Below are 17,193 nucleotides of genomic sequence, written 5' to 3' on the forward strand. Positions count from 1 at the left end.
CTTCCATATGATGTGACAGTGAAAAAAAGAAGGCCAAAACCAGAGTCACAGTGTCACAAACGGCTTGCAAACTGGATTGCACAGAGCACTGAGACAGCAGAGTCTCACACAGGGTCCCCTCTTCCTTGAAGACCAGAAGCTCAGGGGTTTTCTCAAAATGCCTGCCCAATCTAGCTCTGAGGAACTGAGGTTGAGGATTTGACCTAGTGCTTCTGAGAGAGAGAGCAACTGCAGTTATCAAAGACATCAATAATGAGGGACAGGCATCCAAGGAATCCAGGCAGATAAATCAATTTGACAATGGTGATTTTGCCATGAAAATTGTATTTGAATTGACATAATTGATGGAATCACATCAGGAATTGAATTTTCGGGTGTTTTATCCCTCAGATTAGTGACATTTTGCTTATTAAAAAAAGGCTGATTTCTCACTGACAACTAACAATGAGAATACTTGATAATAACAAAAGTATTTGTCAGGAAAGTCTCACAAAGCAGCACTGGGCATCACAGGGGCTGCCTTACGCAGTAAAACCTTCAAAGAGGTACAAAACAAATAGGAGGAAAAATAGGCAGCTAATGAGAGAAGATAAACAAATTCTTTGGGCAGCAATACCTGCATTTAGAATGATTTCGGGGAGCAAAGCTGAACAGCAAGGTATGACCTAGGGAGCTTCGTTAAAGAAGAGTTTACATTTCTTATCTACAATCTCATCCAGGCCCCCGGTCCTGTTTTTTTTCCATAAGAGCAGGCATGTGGATGTATCTGACCCCCTGCAGAGGCAAATCTCTTTCCCAGTCACTCCTGTCATGGTGTCATTGCTTTCTGCTCTTTCAATTAAAGGAAGGCAAACACCATGCACCCAGTGGCAGAGCCTCTTGATTATTTCCAGTTCTGACTGTCAAAAGTATAAACAAAATCAATTCCTGTTTGTTTGTTTGTTTGAGAAGGATCAAGGTCCTTTCCCCTGTAATTTACTCTGTCTTCTTCTGTCCATGGAACATGAAAACCCACCCAGTGTTTTTTTAGCTGAATTTGTTGCTGATGTTACATGATTTAAGTGAGTCTTTAGAGAGGCAGATAGCAGGAATCAGATTGAAACCGGGAAGTTTAGTCTAAGATAAATGCTAAGAAAATCCAAATACCTGGAAACACAAGAACACATAGGCAGGGTGTGCAGGCAGCCTCAGCTTCAGCCTCACCGGTTCCTCTACCTCCTCCTCTCTTCTTCACATTCCTTGCAGACTTTGGCCCTGGTTTGCACAAACCTTGACAGCCCCAGGACCCTGCTGCCCAGTCCATCCCTGCCTTCACGTGCCCTGGCCCAGCCTTTCCTCCTTTACCTTTTCCCCTGGCAGCTGCAGGATGTGGCAAGTAACAGGTGTGCAGAGAATAGCCCCTGCCTCTGATTTAGGAGGATTTATTGCTGTGCTCTGCTTTTCTCTTCTCCTGACACATCTGTACTTCTTACTGTATGACTGGGGAGGTTGGTTTTGTCCTGCCAGAGAAGTGATCTGGGTCTGATCACACGGTGCAGAGCCAGCCCTGTGCTTAAGCGACTGGCTTCTTCCAGCCCGGGACGGAGCATCACCGAACTGAAACCAACCTGAGGGGCTCTTCAGGGCCAAGTTTCAATAGCAGGTAAGGCTCAGTGTGCTTTGGGACCAAGGGAGAGCGAGAGGCAACGTGGAGAAACATCTCCCCGCCATGGGCGAGGGGACTGCTTGATCTTCCCAAGGACGGGCAGAAGGCTTCCCTGCACGGCAAGGTCTCAAAGACCAGACCGACGTCCCGCCACCGGACTGCTGTCCTCATCAGCGTGCTTCTGGGAAGCAGGCCACACGCAGTTCTGGAAGGCTGGCTTTGGACGTGACGTTTGTGCCCTCAGCTTGAATGCCAAGGGTTGGGAAAACCCCAGCTCTGTTCCCATAGACCCAAGCTCAGAGCACTGGGACCTCCCCGCCCCTGGGAGCCACCTCCACCCCTCCGCCCGCCTGGGCCCGGCCCGGCCCCGGCACGCAGCAGGAGGCGGCTTCGGGGGCCTCCGCGGCCCGCAGGCCCTGCCCCAGCCCAGCCCGGGCACACGGACGGGGCGAGGCCGCAGCCACCCGGGCCGGCACCGCCCGCTGCTGGGGGAAGGGGACGGGGACGCCTCGCCCCGGGGACGCGGCCGCGATTCTCCCGCAGCTCCGCGCCCGCTCCTGCGGCGCTCGGGCCCGGCCCTAGGTGGCGGCCGGCACCGCGGCTCCGCGGCTGCCGCCGGCCGGGAGGAGCGGGGGGGGGCAGTGCGGGGCCGGCTCCTGCTCGGACCCACAGGCTGGCTGAGGGGGGCAGGGAGCCCTGGGTGCCTCTGGTCCACCCCCGGCCCAGCAGGGATGAGAGAGGGAGTTAGGAGAATCTTATCAAGTAGAGATAGAGCGCTGCGGGCATTGAACTAGGATGCTACTTAGTGTCTTTGCTAACTAGGGTGCATTGTGCAAATTACCTAAAGCAAGACGCTGTGGGCCCCTTACCAAGGTCAGTCTCCTAATGAGAGTGTGAGCCTGTCTTAAGAAACTGGTAGAAATTGGTCCTGCGGATGGACAAGAGCCAAGGAGCAACTGAGTCTGCGCAGAGGCAAGAGGTCAGCTAGCAGTGACGAGGAAGAGTCACCAACCCTCATCCCCAATGACCACCATGAGAATACACTGCGCAAGCGCAGATGAGAGGAGTTTATGGAAATGACTCCTTGGAACTAATTTTAATACGGAGTGGGGACAGGTTTTGAATATGTATAGGCGTGTTGTGAAACTTCATGCATATGTAGCTCTTCACTGCATAAAACCAAGGCAAGTTGCCGCATCAGGTGCGCACGACTTTGGCGGGACTACCGCCTGTGCTGCCCAGTGCTGAATAAATATACCTACTGTACAATCGTACTGATTGTGGAGTCCGTTTTCCACAAGTCAGGGACACCCCAAGCAGGGGCCCAGCACCACGTCCAGGTGGCTTTGGGAAATCTCCGAGGAGCCCCCAGCACCTCTCTGGGTAGCTGTGCAGGGCTTCGACACCTGCCCAGCACAGAAGTGTTCCTGGTGGTCAGATGGAGCCTCTCATGCTCCAGTTTGTGATCCTGCCCCTGCTCAGAGCAGTCCTCATGTCCAGAGCCGCAAGATTTGCTGGGGAGAAGACACGCTTCAGTGGGCGGTTTGTGGCTCACCCCTCGACACAGTGCTCGCGTAACTCCATTCCCCCCAGTTTATTTATGGGCCTTCACCTCCAGCACGTCTTCTCCCTGACGGATGATGTTTGCACATGTCCTTCTTATCCAGAACATGGGGCTTTGCAGCCACTTTGCTATTTACTGTAATTTTTAGCTCAGACACAACCAGAACTCCCACCCTGTCTGGGCGTCTCAGTGCAAAAAACAAGACTAAACTATTTTGGGATGTTTTTCCCTTTTCCTCATACTTGGGTGCTTTCCCATGTGGCTAAGCCTTCAGAGCCTTGGGGAGGGTGAACCTGCTTCATGCACCCTCCCAGAACTGCCTCTGCCCCCCCCCCCCCTCCCCGTATGCATTAACCCTTCTGTGACCACGGGTACTTCCCACGCGAGGCGTCCTTGTGCTCCACTGGGTTTTCTGAGCTCTAAAACATATCTTGTGTCAGGAGATGAGCTGGGAGCATGGCAGATGGGAAAGACCCTCCCTCGCTCCATCCCTTTGCACTGTCCTCCTTGCTGGCTGCTCTGGTGACATCTCCCCAAGGTGCCTGGGCTCAATCTGCCCAGAGCTCTGGGAAGACACAAGCTGCTCCCTCAAAGTAGGCTGGGGATGTGGATTTGACCCTGTTTATCTGGCATTTATGAAAAAGAGCCTGGAAAATGCCCCTTAGCCTCTGGCGCTCCCGTTTTAGTCCTTATTTTGCAGTATCCACCACCCCTTGCTGGGGAGAGGGCAGCACAGAGCCGGAGCGATGTGCAAACCTCCCTCTCCTGCCTCTGTCACAGCCAACGGTCTCTCCATTGAAGTTTACTTGAAGGTCTAATAAAATTTCTAAGCTGGAAAAATCTTTATGCGGAGGGTTCGCGTTGTTTAAAGGCAGAAGACCATAAAGATAAAGCCGTGCCTGTGCACTGCTCCCCTCCCGCTACCAGGGCAAGGGGCCGCGGCACAGCCCTTCCCACCACGGACGGAGGAAGAACTTGTTTTCCTAACGAGAAGTTTGAAGATTAAAAGGGGAAAAAATCAGCCATTTGGAATCCTCTACTGACGCTGCAAATACCCTCGTTAATAGATATGTCTCGTTTTGTTACCTCATTTTAATTAATCATTAAACAAAGACAGCTGCCAAATTTTGGCTCTGGCTCCCAGCCTACAACTGACTTGCAGCACTTGAAAAATAGACTATTTATGGTGCCTGGGTTTAAAGCTTAAATTTCTTGTATAAACTTTACCCTTCCTAAGAATAGCGTGGAGAGTGCATTGCGGCTGCATCCGTGGTGCCCTGCACCCTAGCCCCATGGGGTCTGTGGCAAGGCTGGGGGAAGCAGGGTCCCTTCAGCTGCTGGTGACCTCGTCTCAATGCAGAGGGACGGCTGTGCCTGTGCCCCATGTCCGTCGTGTGCCGTCCACATGGGGCCAGGTGCCATCGACATGGGAGGTGGGCGAGTCACAGGGCTGGCCTTTGGGCAGAGCATCCTGATGTGGGAGAGCCCTGGGGCTGGCCAGATGGCTGCAGGTCCCCTGGATGTATTTGTATCCCTGGGAAAGGGCAGGGGCATGGGTGAAGAAACTACCACTACTTGTGCTTAGGGCACGGCTGCTGCATTCAGCCCACCCGCTGCCCCCAGAACTGGTGTTCCCGTCTTCCATTCTTGTATCCTGCTGATACTGGGGACTTTGGATTTTGCACTGTGGTGACAGAAGCTGCTAAAGCTGCCTGCACTGGGGACCCAGGGCTGCTGTGCCTTCCTTAGCATGGCAGCTTGGTGCTCCACAGGTACTGGCATGTTGTTTTTATTCCTTCTTACTACTACTGTTAATATTTTCCTTGATTGATGTGCCTTGGGGACAGGCTGGAGCCTGTACCTGCCATCCTCTTGGATTGCAGGCAGGGAAGGAGCCTTCTCGGGGGCTGGTGCAGCTCAGTAGAAGGAGGGCACAACAGCACAGGAACAGCTCCAGCATGGAGTTTTTCCTGGACAATCCCCCTGTGCTGGGTGATGCTGGGGGGACTTAGGCTGAAGCAGAGACTGTGGGCAGCACACGTGCCAGCATTCTTGGAGCGCACCTCACTGCAGGGCTCATGGTGCCTGCACACCCTCCACACGTGTAACCATGAGTGCAACACACCAGGATTTGATGCAAACCAATCCCTTCTGAACAGACACAATCGACCTCCCTGCACTCACACACAGCTGAAATAAAGTCATGGAAACCTGGGGCAGCCATCTCCAGTGCTGAACCTCTCTGCACTGTGCTGGAAGCATCCCGCTGCTGCCTGAGCACCTCACAAAAGCACCAGCAGCCCAGCAGCTCTTGTCAGGAGGCACCGCATCTTCTTGCTCATTGGCAAGCTCATCCAAAGGGGTGGCTGCTGTCGTGCCCTTGGCTAATAGTGCTTAGTGTGGTTTTTATTCAGCTGTGTTGAATGCATAGGGACTATTCCATCCCCAGGAAGGTTTGGGTAGTCCCTACCGTGCACTGCCGGCTCTGCTCTCTTTTGGGGGATGTGTCACAGTCTGCAAGCCCTTTGTGGGACCTGCAGCCACAGCGGGCTCCTGCACTGAGATGATCAATGTATCTGGGTGCATGCGGCATGCACCTGCAATGTGTGGGGCCAAAACCAGGCTGGGCTTCCAGTGAGCCAGCCTGGCACTGGGGGGTTTTAACCCTCCCAGCACGTACGGAGCAACTGTGATGCAAGGACTGGGAGAGAAAAGTGCACAGTTGCTGGCCACATCCTGGCGGCTCCATTAGGCAGCTGGTGCTGGATCCGCACCGTCTCTCGCTGAGCAGCCCTGAGAGGGACTGGGGCCAGGCTGCAGGCGGGATGAGTTCCTCCAGCTGCGGCCGGCAACCCACAGCTCATATTTCACCCTGCTCACATCTCTCCCCACTCGGTGACACCAAACGCGTGTCACACGTGCTGGAGGCACGGGCTCCCCGCCCCCCTCCTGCCCACGCATCCCGGGCCTCTGATCCTCCATCCTCTCCATCCTCTGTCTCCCCACTGAAATGGCTAAAATAAACTGTACGCGCCACCCGCGTGGTGCTGGGAGGCCAAGGCTGGCTGGGGAAGCAGCGTGGCTGTGCTGTGCCAGATGCCCCAGGTCGCAGCTCTCCCTCTGAAAGCTGTCTGTGAGATGCATCTGTAGCCCTCTGGAACTGCCTCTCCCCCCTTTTCCTGGCCCAGCCACCAGTCCTGAACTGGGGTTCTGGCTCCTTTTCCTTCACCCCCTGGGGTCTTTTTGCAAAACTGCTGGGGAGACTTTCTAGTGTGAAGACCTTTCACCGAGAGCCCAAGAACTGCTGTAGCAATGCCATTGTGGACAGCAGATGGCTTGGAATAAAGATCTGAGAAGGACAGATTGTTCCACTGCCTGGTGTGGATTGTTAACTCTGAACCCTAATGATAACAGCTTAAATCACAAGGCAGTTACTATGTAGCAAATTAGTACAGAAACACTTTCCTCTCCACCTCAGCAATGTCTTTGTTTCCCTATGCTTCCAAGTCCAAAAACCTCCTGCTCCTAAAACACACTTTCTAGAGCCTAGTTCTGCCTTGTCCAAGCTTGGGGAGGAACCTCCTCCTGGAGAGGAACCCTCATCCACCTGGGCAGGAACAACCCCAGGCACGAGGACATGCTGGGGGCACCCTGCTGGAAAGCAGCTCTGCAGGAAAGGACCCAGGAGTCATGGTCACCAAGCTGAACGTGAGTCAGCAATGTGCTCTTGCAGCTTGGAAGGCTAAGGGTATTGTTGGCTGCATTAGCCAAAGTATTGCCAGCAGGTGAAGAGAGGTGATCCTTCTCTACTCAGCACTGGTGAGGCCACACCAGTCCCAAAGCTGCCTGGACGTGGTGCTGGGCCCTGCTCAGGGTGTGCCTGCTGGGGCATGAGGGGACCAGAGGCACCCAAGGGTCCCTGCCCACCTCAGCCTGTCTGTGGTTCAGCAGTTCTGTGAAACAGACTGTGGGACCTCTCCTGGGCAGATTGTCTGGATCTGGTATGAAAGTGACTTCCACAGGGCCCATCATGCCCCTCAGTCTGTTTTGGGTCTCTGTCTTAAGTCTCTCCTAGATGAAGAGCTGCTTTGCCAAAGAGCAGAAGGGCTACACTTACCAGTGCTGTGTAAATGAGCCCGGTGGTAGGCAAGGATTTATAGGAGATGAGGATCTGTGGGAGATGATGACTTGTGGGAGAGCATGGGAAGGGCTGGGGAGATCTCACTGCAGTGTACGTCTGCCCGCCAGCAGCTTTTGGACACACCAAAAAGTTTAGCAAAGTTTGTTAGTATGAACAGCAGGTTCGCAGCCGGGTGAGTTTATGGCAAGCCAGATATAAATAAATAGAAGAAAAAGGATTTTCCCTGCACAGGGGAGCAGCATCCTGCCTGCCCTGCAAAGGCTGCCCGTGCACTGGATGCTGGCCAGAAGAGGGGCTCTTGGCTCCCCAGGAACAGGCACCCGTGGGGGGTTCTTCACGGGAGTGACCTGCTGGTACCAAAAAAACAGAGTGGTGTTTTTTAAAAGGGTAAAATTTGGGGTGGGCAAACTGCAGACACGGCCACCCCCAGCAGTGGTGGCACATGTGGGTGCATGTCTTTCTGCTCTGCACCTTGTAGGAGAGAGCCACAGGGAGAGGGTGCGTGGGGCAGACACAGAAGAGATACCGGGTGTTTGGGCAGGGAGCCTGAGAGGGCCTTGGGGCTAGGGGTTAACAGGGAAACAAGAGGCAGCCTGAGCAGAAAACCTTCCTCTTGGGCTGCTCCTGCCTTCAGAAGCCACCATTTAGTGCCGGTACAGAGGATGGCACTGCGAAGAGGCTCTCTGTATCCAGCTTCCAGCTGACAGTGATGGTCTGTGAGCCTCCTCAGGCTGAGATTGAAGCGCAAGCTCAGGTAGGGGATGGATGCTGCACTGGTGCTGCTGCCCTGGCTCAGCTGTGGAAGATGGCTTGGGTTAACCTCAGCCCAGAAAGGGGACTTTATGGGTGGGAAAATGATGTTATCAGGACTTTGAAATGTAGATGAAGCCAGAGGTCATTCTGCAGCAAGTTGTTCTTCACTCCAGGATCAAGCCTGGAGAAATCAAGTCCTTTTGGACCTATTGATGCAGTGAACATGATATAGAACAGCTCCATTGCTGAGGTGAGGCTGTGTCCCTGGGGTACAGGGGAGCTGCAGGCAGCCCCTTCCCCTTCCAGCCAGGGTTCCTCCCCAGAACTGCCTTTGGCATCCCTTGACCACAGCCTGGTGAGGGTCTGTAGGGTGTGGGGGCTGCAGAGGCTGTATGGGCACACGCCTTCTTCCCCTGGATGTACCCCAAAACAAATAGAGAGGGACCAACCCTGGGGTACTCAGTGCACAGGACCCTGTTGGGGAGCCCCTGGGATGCTGTCTGGCCCCTACCACTGCTTGCAGCTGGTGTGCCACATCAGCTTGGTTATCGGTGTTTGGACAACACTCTTTGAAATACAATTTAATATTTATGTGGTTCCATGTGGAGCCAGGAGGTAGAGGTGGAGGTGGCAGTGGAGATGATGGTGGCAGTACAGGTAGAGGTGGTGGTAGAGGTGTTATTGGTGGTGGCTATGACAGTGGTAGTGAAGGTGGCGGTGGAGGTAGGGCTGGTGATGATGGTGGCGGTAGCGATGATGGTGGTGGCAGAGGTGGTGGTGGTGGGAGCAGTGGTGCTGGAGCAGCAGATACGATGGTGGTGCTAGAGGCAGAGGTGGCAGTGGCAGTGATGGTGCAGGTGGTGGTGGCAGTGCTGATGGTGGTAGTGGTGATGACGGTGGCAGAGGTGGCGGTGGTAGCGGCGATGATGGTGGTGGCAGCGGTAGAAGTGGCGGTGGCAGTGGCGGTAGAGGCGTTGGTGCCAGTGGTGGCAGAGGTGCCGGTAGCACCGGCGGTGCTGGTAGCAGCGCGGTGCCGGCCCGCGCCCCGCGGGGAGGCCGCCGCCACCCGGCCCTGCGGGGCGGCTCCGCCCCTTCCTTAACTCTTGCGGGGGCCGGGCCCGGGCCGGCGCTGGGGGCACGGCGGGGGGCTGCGGGCCGGGCCGCGGGGCGGGGGGGCGCGGGGGGCTCCGAGCCGGGCTCCGAGCCGCGGCGGGGCGAGGAGCGGCCCCGGCCCCCTCGGCCCCGCTCCCTCCCCGGTTCCTCCCCACCCCCCCCGGGCCGCCCCCCGGCGGGCCGGGCAAGGTGAGCGCCCCCCCGGCAGCCGCGGCCGCCCCGGCCTCCCAGCCTCTGCGCCGCGGGCTGCAAGAAGTTAATTTATTTTTGGAGAAGCAGCCCTCAGAGTTTGTCTAATTCCATCCGCACCAGCTCCTTTCACTCTATTTTAAACCAGTTCTTACTGTGCTGCAAGTTTATAAAAACAATCACTGCTCCCTGATAAAAGCAGCCCCAACCCGCGGAGAAAGCAAGGAGTCACAAAAGCAGCATCTCCTCCGGGACACTCTAGCTCAGCCGAAAGTTTCGCAGGTAATTTGCCTTTCCTACTTAACATCTTTCTGTTCTTCTGGCTGCTTTCTCACATGTGTGTGTAGCTCTGTCGACACCCGGCACCGACGTCCTGCGGGGCAATGGAGCACCGTCAGGCGTTCCTGCTGCTTCTCTTGGGCTACTGCTGGGGCCTCGGTGGCCCCTTGTGCCTGCCAGGTCTTGGACTATGTGCACCCTATGTGGGTTGTGGAACAGGTTAGGATCAGGCACAAGGTGCACGTCAGAGGTCAGGAGCTAGCCGTCCATAGGGACAGGCAGGGCAAGGCAAGGAGGAGAGGATGGAGCTGTGCAAGGGCAGGGTGATGGTGAGGGGCCGTCTGAGCTCTGCCCCAGGAGCCTCGCTCTGCTGCAGCCCTTTGGAGGCTATGGAAGGCTTCGCCAGCCACGCTGCCCTGCCTGCAGAGTGCGACCCTCCCGGCTTTTGCTCCTCGTGCTCCTGCTTTGGCAGGGACACCGGGTGCTGGGGAGGGTCACTCTGGCTGTGCCGACCGCTCAGCCACTTAATGCGATTTCTCCATGACTCACCGATGCAACCCACAAAAACTGTTTAGGAAAGCTCCCGGCATCACTCACGTTCCAAAATCCAGGGCATTTATGGACCGCTTTGTTTCATTTAAATGAACATATTGCAAAATGCTACCCGGCATAAACGACTGATCTCATTTGTAGAGCTCTAAAGCGCTCAAGGGAGGTTGGGTTGGCCTCACACAGGGCTTTCTGCTTTTTCAGGGTTAATGCTTTTGAAAATGCTGCCTTGGCAGCTGCAAAATGGTTACACATCCTGCGGCTGGGCTGTATGAAGCGGGACAGGGCGGCAGCGCTGCCAGCCCTAGAGCAGCTGCCCAGGCCCTCTCCTTCCTGTGGCACTGCCAGTGGTCCCCTCCACCCGTGGTCTCCTCTGTCATCAGGGTGGCCCTTGGGGCACCTGTGGGGTTTTGGGAAGAGGGTTGGGGTTTTAGCGCTGGGTGGTGCAGCTGCTGCTTTGCTGAAATCCGTCAGGGTCCTGGTCGACTTCTCCCTGTTGCCTATTGGTAGAGCGCACATCAGTTCAGCTCTGAGTAAACAACAACTAAATATGCAGAATGGCAGAAAATGATGGGATTTTTTTTTATTTTTTTTTGAGAATGGTATAACCTGATCTCTCCTGCAAATGACAGTTGTCATATGGCCTGAGGGATGGCAAAAGTCAGTGACCCCTCATCCCCTCTCTGGTGCTGCTCTGCCCCTGTGTTTTGGTGGTCCAGCATGCAGGGGAGGGGAGATGTGTTGTTGTGAGAAGTATCAAGCTAAAAATAGTTCCCTCTTTCTGCTCCATCTGAATGGGCAGCCACATATGACTGTACATGGATTTGTCTGATAGTCCCGTTTCAGTGTAAGAGACAAAATATCTTAGTTATGGCTTTGTTCTTCAGCTAACAATGGGTAGCTAAAAATATCCAACTTTGTTCCACTCAATAAAGTTCTCTCAAGGGGAGACACTAATGTTACATTTTTGCCAGATCCGTTCAAAACGCAGCCAAAGAAAATGCGCATTTTTGCCAACAACTTTTCATAAAACTTGTAATGAGCAGAAAACTCCATACCGCGCCGCGAGTGAGGCTGTGCTGTCTGCTGTGTGCAGCATCCCGGGGCTGCTGGCTGCCCTGCTCCCCGGGGGTGTTTGAGGAGGGCAAAGCCTGGCTGAGACACAGCCGCCACCGCCTCCTCTTCCTCCTCTGTTTCCTCCTCCTCGTCCTCTACATGTGCTCGTGCTGCACCGCAGTCTGCGGGCGCACTGGGGCTCAGCGGCATGGGGCAATGCACTGCTGCCTGCTGGTGCTGGCGGGGGAGAGTGCCCCAGCCCTGCCAGTGGCAGCTGCTTGGTGGTCGCTGTGGTCTTGCTCCAATTGCCTTATTTCCCGTTTTATGGCAGCCGGGGCTGGAGGCCAGCCCAGCCGGCCCCGTCCTGCTGTGCAGGCTCTGTGTGTGCGTTAAAAGCCTGGCACGGCTGCTGCAACGCGTCTGCAGCCTGACAGCCAAGAGGAAACCTGCAGAGACCTCACTGGGCTGGCACGGCCCCACGGAGATGGGAAGGAGTTGGGAAGGAGATGGGCCCTCCCATGCTCACCCCCATCTCTAAATTAAATGACCGCCTCCCCATGGCTGTCACCCTGGTTCCCTAATCTGCCTGCAGCACTGCACGGGCAGCAACTGCACGCAGAAATTGTGGGGAAAAGAGGAAGCCAGACCCATCCTTTACATCTCTGGGTCCAGTTTGTTCCGTGGGTAACAGAGCGAACCCTCTCCCACATTTCCTTGCCTTTCAGCTGTGGGCAGAGCAGATCTGGGTGACCTCAGCTGAGGACGCCCCTCTTTTCACATTGAAGCTGGTTTGGACGAGGAAGCAGCTGCACCGTTTGCTACAGGTACCTTGATTTCTGACTTGCAAGTGGTTGTGCTCAGCTGGAGCTCATTTTGGTTTGGACTGGCAAGGTGCCCACCAGGTGTTTGCTGAGTGTGACCGAGTCTTATTTTTGTTTTGCCCAGCAACAGGAAAAGGAGTTGGGTTTCTTCTGTCTTCTACTGTACTGCAAGTTTGCAAATCATTCTTGAGCTCTTCTCTGAACCAGCGTTTTCCCTTTTCCAGCATTCCCCCTGTTCTGTAGGCACAGCAATCACTAAAGATCACCTTAATTCTGGACCTCTCTATTCTGCATTTGCTCTCCAAGCCATGGTGCCACGTCCAGAGCTCCCACTCAACTGTTTTTCGCTGTGCCCCTCCCTATGACTGTGTCACATGGATGCTTTTCTTTGGGCACCCTCTGTTTTGTAAATGCTGCGTTAGATCCTGCTGGCATTTAGGCTCCTGTGGCTGGGACATTTTAGAACAGGGAAGGTTGATGGGTTATGACAGTAGCAGTCCCCTGTGCCAAGAAGGTAGAGGAGGCCCTTGATGCCCAGGTGGGGTAAAGGCAGGAATGGCTTTGGGAGAGGATCACCACAGAGATCACCTTGGTGAGGGTGGGCTGACATCGGCCAAAGGAGAGCTGGTGGGGCTGGTTGGATGCCGGTGAGCAGCTGAGGTTATTGCTCGAGGAGGGACACAGCCAGGGAAATGGGCCATGGGATGCTGTGTGGCCCTTCCATGTGCTGTGGCCAAAGCAAAGCCTCCCTCTGCCTGGCGGTTACCCTGTTCCTTCACCACCGTGGGCATGGAAGACCTGTCCTCCTGCCCTGAAGGCTGAGCTCCAAAGGTGGGCTGCCTACTCTGGATGGACAAGCGCGTCCTTTGGGAAGAAGCCGCTGCCTGAAGTGATTCATGCACTGTTTGCGGCTGCAGTATTCCTGGAATGTACCTGCTTTATTTCTTGGCCTTCTTGCTTGTTGTTGGAGAGGAGCTGAGTTAACGTTCTGGGTATGGATGGTGAAGGGATCCAGCCCCTGCACTTGGTGAATACAGCAGCTGTGGGTCAGGCCATGGTGGAGGTGCTCAGAGAGTTGTGAGCTGGTCGGGAGGCCCTGCAAGATGACCGGGCATGGACATTGCCTGCCAGGCCATGGCAGAGGGCCCTGTGTCAGCGCAGGTGGCCCAGCGGCCTCAGCTGAACACTCAGGCTGGCAGGGAGGACTCCGTGCCTGGTCTGGAGACATCGCATGTGAGGCCAGCTCAAGGCTCCCTGCTTGAGGCCAGTCAGCGCAGCTGTGCTGGAGGAGGGCTCAGGGGCACAGCAGAGAGCCTTGCTTCAGTGGGAGTGGAGGTAGGAGGCACTGGTGCCACACTCTCCTGCTTGCCCGTTCCCTGCTCCTCCACACTGCTGGCTGGTGTCCTCCATCCCCAGCTGCGCATCCCACAAGAGCAGTCAGTCCCTGCACTTGTCTGGCTCCTAGAGGGTGGATACTTCACATGCAGCGTGCATTTTGAAATGTCATTGGTCATTTTGAAAGTCTCCCAAAGTCCATTTCTTCTGCCAGCTTCCTTCCCATGGTCTCCTCAAGGATTTGTGCCCATCCTTGGGACTGGGAGCCCTCAGGTGCCTTGGACACAGAGAGTGTCTCCAGTCCTGTGTCCCTGTGTGGAGTGAGGAGCAAGGAAATGAGCACCTTGGGTCATGGTGTCCAGCTCCTTCATGGACATGTTGCTATTCTGGAGACTTGCAATAGCACTGTTGTGAATTACAGGAGGGACATTTCTGGAAGAAGACAGGAAGCAAATAATTTTTTTGTCTGAGGTGCTCCATGGTGATTTCCTTGCTGAGTCTACAGAGCCCGAGCAGTAGAAGCACCTCCATTTTGAGACTGACCATACAGCACAAGCCTCAAAGGTGATGTAGGCTCTGATATTCAGGAGTGTGATCCTAAATGCTCCTCCCAGGTCGTGGTGGCTCCGGGTGCTTGCTGCCAGCCTGGCAGTCTGAAGGTGGAGCTGTTGCTGCCTCTGGTGGCCCGTCTCTCATGCACTTGACTGCAGGTGGCCATGGGCCTCAACCTGTCCCAGCCACTTCCAGAGGGGTGGCTTCATCTGCCACTGGCCTTTATGCAGCGACATTGAGCAGCCAGGAGCTGAGGTTTAGTGGGAGAGGCAAGGAGAGGAAACTTCCATACTTGTCCTTCCTTCTAAGCCAACACAGAGCTGGTTTTCAGCACCAGAGACAACAGTGCAAGCAACACAGGGGAGGTGAGCAGAGAGGCTGTGGCCAAGCCCAAGCACTGACACGTGAATGGGGGAACAGCCTGGCAGTGCAGCCCCTGCCTGCACTGCACCTGCCTGTTACCAGCTGCCAGGCTTCTGGCTCGCAGGGGAAGCTGTGGACACAGGCCTCATGCACAGGAGAAGTACATCAGAGGACAGTGCTTTGGGACCTTCTATCTCTTGATTACCTGCATGGCCCTAAAGTGAGATCTCATGACCTGGGGTTTATGCATGTGACCTAACCATGAACTGCTGTGGTTATCTCCTGTCCCACCAGCTGATGCTGCTCATTAGGTGCTAATGATTTAGGTAGAGCTACAAGGTAATTTCTGAGAGCCTGTGCAGGGGTCATGCTGTCCGGGGCTTCTAGGCTCTGCTGTATGTGTAGTGCACATGGCTTCCTAGTCAGCACAATCCTCAGCTTGGGTTCACAGGACACCTGAGAATCCTGCTGTCAGGACTGTCCCCACTACACATTGCTGCTTGGTGTGTGGTCCTGATGCCAAAACACACAGTTCAGTGACCTTCATGATCTTCTGCCCACTGCACCTGGGACCTGCCTGTGTCCATCATGTCATGTGTCCTAGGCACACCACAGCCACCAGCTTGGTGCTGCTGGCATTGCCCTGAAGCAGGCACCACGGTAGGGGACGTAGGTCTGCCTTAACTGCATTTTCTGACTCATGTGGGTTTATGACCCAACCTCAAGCCAAAAATACACCCAACTTATACGGGCACTGCTGGAGCAGACACAGAGGCTTATCAGCTGTCCCCAGGGACTTCCTGACTCCTGACCTCATCACAAGGGTGTGAGAGCCACGAGCACCCCGCAGGCCTTGCCCTCCCGCCGGGTGTCCCTCAGGGTGTAGGGCAGATCCTGGGCTGGCAGTGGGGCCGTGCACGCAGGGTGCACTATGTGGTGTGGGTGAAGTTCCCCCCACAGACGGAGCTCTGCCTAGTAAAGCGTGGGCAACCACCTGGATGGCTCGTTTTTGCTCAGACACTTGTCCATCTAACAGAACACTGTGCAGCTTTGTTCGTGATGTCTACCAGTGGGGCATCCCTGGTGGGACTGCAGATGAACAGTGAAGGACAGATAGATGCCTGTGCAGAGTGGAGGAGTTAAATGAAGAAGAATAAAATCCAGGCCAAAACGGGCAAGTTTTCCCATTCATCCCTCATGTTGACCAGCGTGGTACTCCCCAGTACCTGCCTGCTCCTGCTCTACTCTGAATCTGTCTAACATGGCCTCTCCCAGGCAGCAGGAGACCTTGGGGCTGCCCAGAGCTCCACTTTTGGAGCCACAGGGCAGGTGTGGGACCTGTGCCAGCTCTGCACTGACCCCTTTTGGACTCCCTCTGGTGTGTCCAGCACTGAGCATGCACCCAGGGAGGTTTCTCATCATCTGAAGTGCCCAGCGGCTCTGCTCTGCAGGGAAAGGGGACCTTGTATTGGCACTCTGCATCTCTGTGAGCATCGCCCACCTGACAGGCAGGCTCTGACCTCTAATGAAGAAGCCTGTCCATGTCTTCTGGCATGTTAGCAGCATGAATGATTTTCAGTCTGCTTGGTATTCCCCATTCCCTGTAAATGTCTGGGCGGTTCATGCACCTGCAAGCTCACCATCCACTTGCTTAAGTCGAGCTGTTGCCACACTGTGTTGTGCCCCTTGTCCTATCAGAGCTTATGCAAAGCCATGACTGCTCTTGGTTGGCATCAGTGGGGACTCAGGAGTACCCTGTTTGCACAGGGCTGCTTGGAAGGGAGCTGGCATGGGCCTGCTGGGGAGACGGGGATGCAGGACCTGCAGAAACCTGCTCTGGGTCACTTCTCCCTCATTCCCAGCAATGTGCCCACAGCCTCAGCCACATTGTCCAGGGGGCTGTCCTGCAGCCAATCCTGCCACCACAGCACAGCCACTCACACCTTGGTTCTGCATGTCCCTGGACCCAGTGAGTGCCGAGGGCTTGCTCCTCTCCTTATGCTCACCACTCCCATTAACTGCAGAGTCAGTTTTACCCTTCCTGTTATATTTCAGGTCTCCCAAGGCCAATCCATCCCATGTGATGTTGTAGCCAGTGGTGGGGAGGAAAGCACAGTGGCTATGGACTGTTGAGGATGACAGTCTGGTACAGCCTTATTGGAGGGGCATCTCTGCTCTTAGGATGAGGTTCTGAGCAATGGGTTGACACCATTCCCACAGCACGTTACAATGTGTTATTCCCAAACTGATCGAGTTTTGCAGCTTTCCTGTATTTCTAGAAGCACAACTGCTGCTGAGGAAGGGCAAAGGATTGGGAAACTGGATTGAGTATCTCACTGTAGGAGCCAGTTTCAAGGCATTCCTATAGAGGCTTGCTGAAATGCAGAGGGACCTGGGGATGAAAGAGCTGACGAGAGCACATGGACCCAATTGGGTGCAGATCCAGACCCCGCATGTCTGTGCGTGTTGTTCCCTATCTGCACTGCAGGCTAAGGCAATAAATCAAAGTGGATCACTAGGAAAAGGGCTGTCAGAGCAGGTCATTTCTCAGGGCTTTGACATCGGCCAGCCAGCTGCTGGACGGGGCATATGGAGTTTGTTTAACCACCAGTGGCAGCACGTATTGCCTTGGGTCCAACAGCTCACTTTGCAGTGCAAGTAACAATAACATGCATGTGCAGTTGATAGAGCGTTGCAATGCCATGTGGGATTTGCTCTCAGCTCAGGAAATGTTCTTGGGAAAGTCTTTTCCCTCCCAGTGCTAACAGAGGAGGATCGACTCCTTTCTGAAGCGGGATGATGAATAACAACTCCCCAGAGATGTGGCAAATGC

At 55.0% G+C, this 17,193-nt stretch overlaps 1 protein-coding gene across 5 annotated transcripts in view; it reads left to right on the top strand.

The window, feature by feature from the left end:
• Nucleotides 1-9,367: 9,367 nt before the first annotated feature.
• The window catches only part of MYOCD (myocardin), a 245,914-nt gene continuing 238,088 nt past the window's right edge, over nt 9,368-17,193 (top strand). For 2 of the 5 annotated variants that reach the window (XM_027471503.3, XM_072025862.1), the window contains exon 1: nt 9,370-9,687. The gene's annotated coding sequence lies outside the window, so the exon portion shown is untranslated. Of the gene's footprint in view, nt 9,688-12,014; nt 12,114-17,193 lie in introns of all 5 variants that reach the window. The other 3 variants (XM_072025860.1, XM_027471506.3, XM_027471512.3) reach the window with 3 other exon arrangements.

The sequence above is a fragment of the Anas platyrhynchos genome, chromosome 19, assembly GCF_047663525.1.
Source record: "Anas platyrhynchos isolate ZD024472 breed Pekin duck chromosome 19, IASCAAS_PekinDuck_T2T, whole genome shotgun sequence".
In the NCBI taxonomy this organism is placed as follows: Eukaryota; Metazoa; Chordata; class Aves; order Anseriformes; family Anatidae; genus Anas; species Anas platyrhynchos.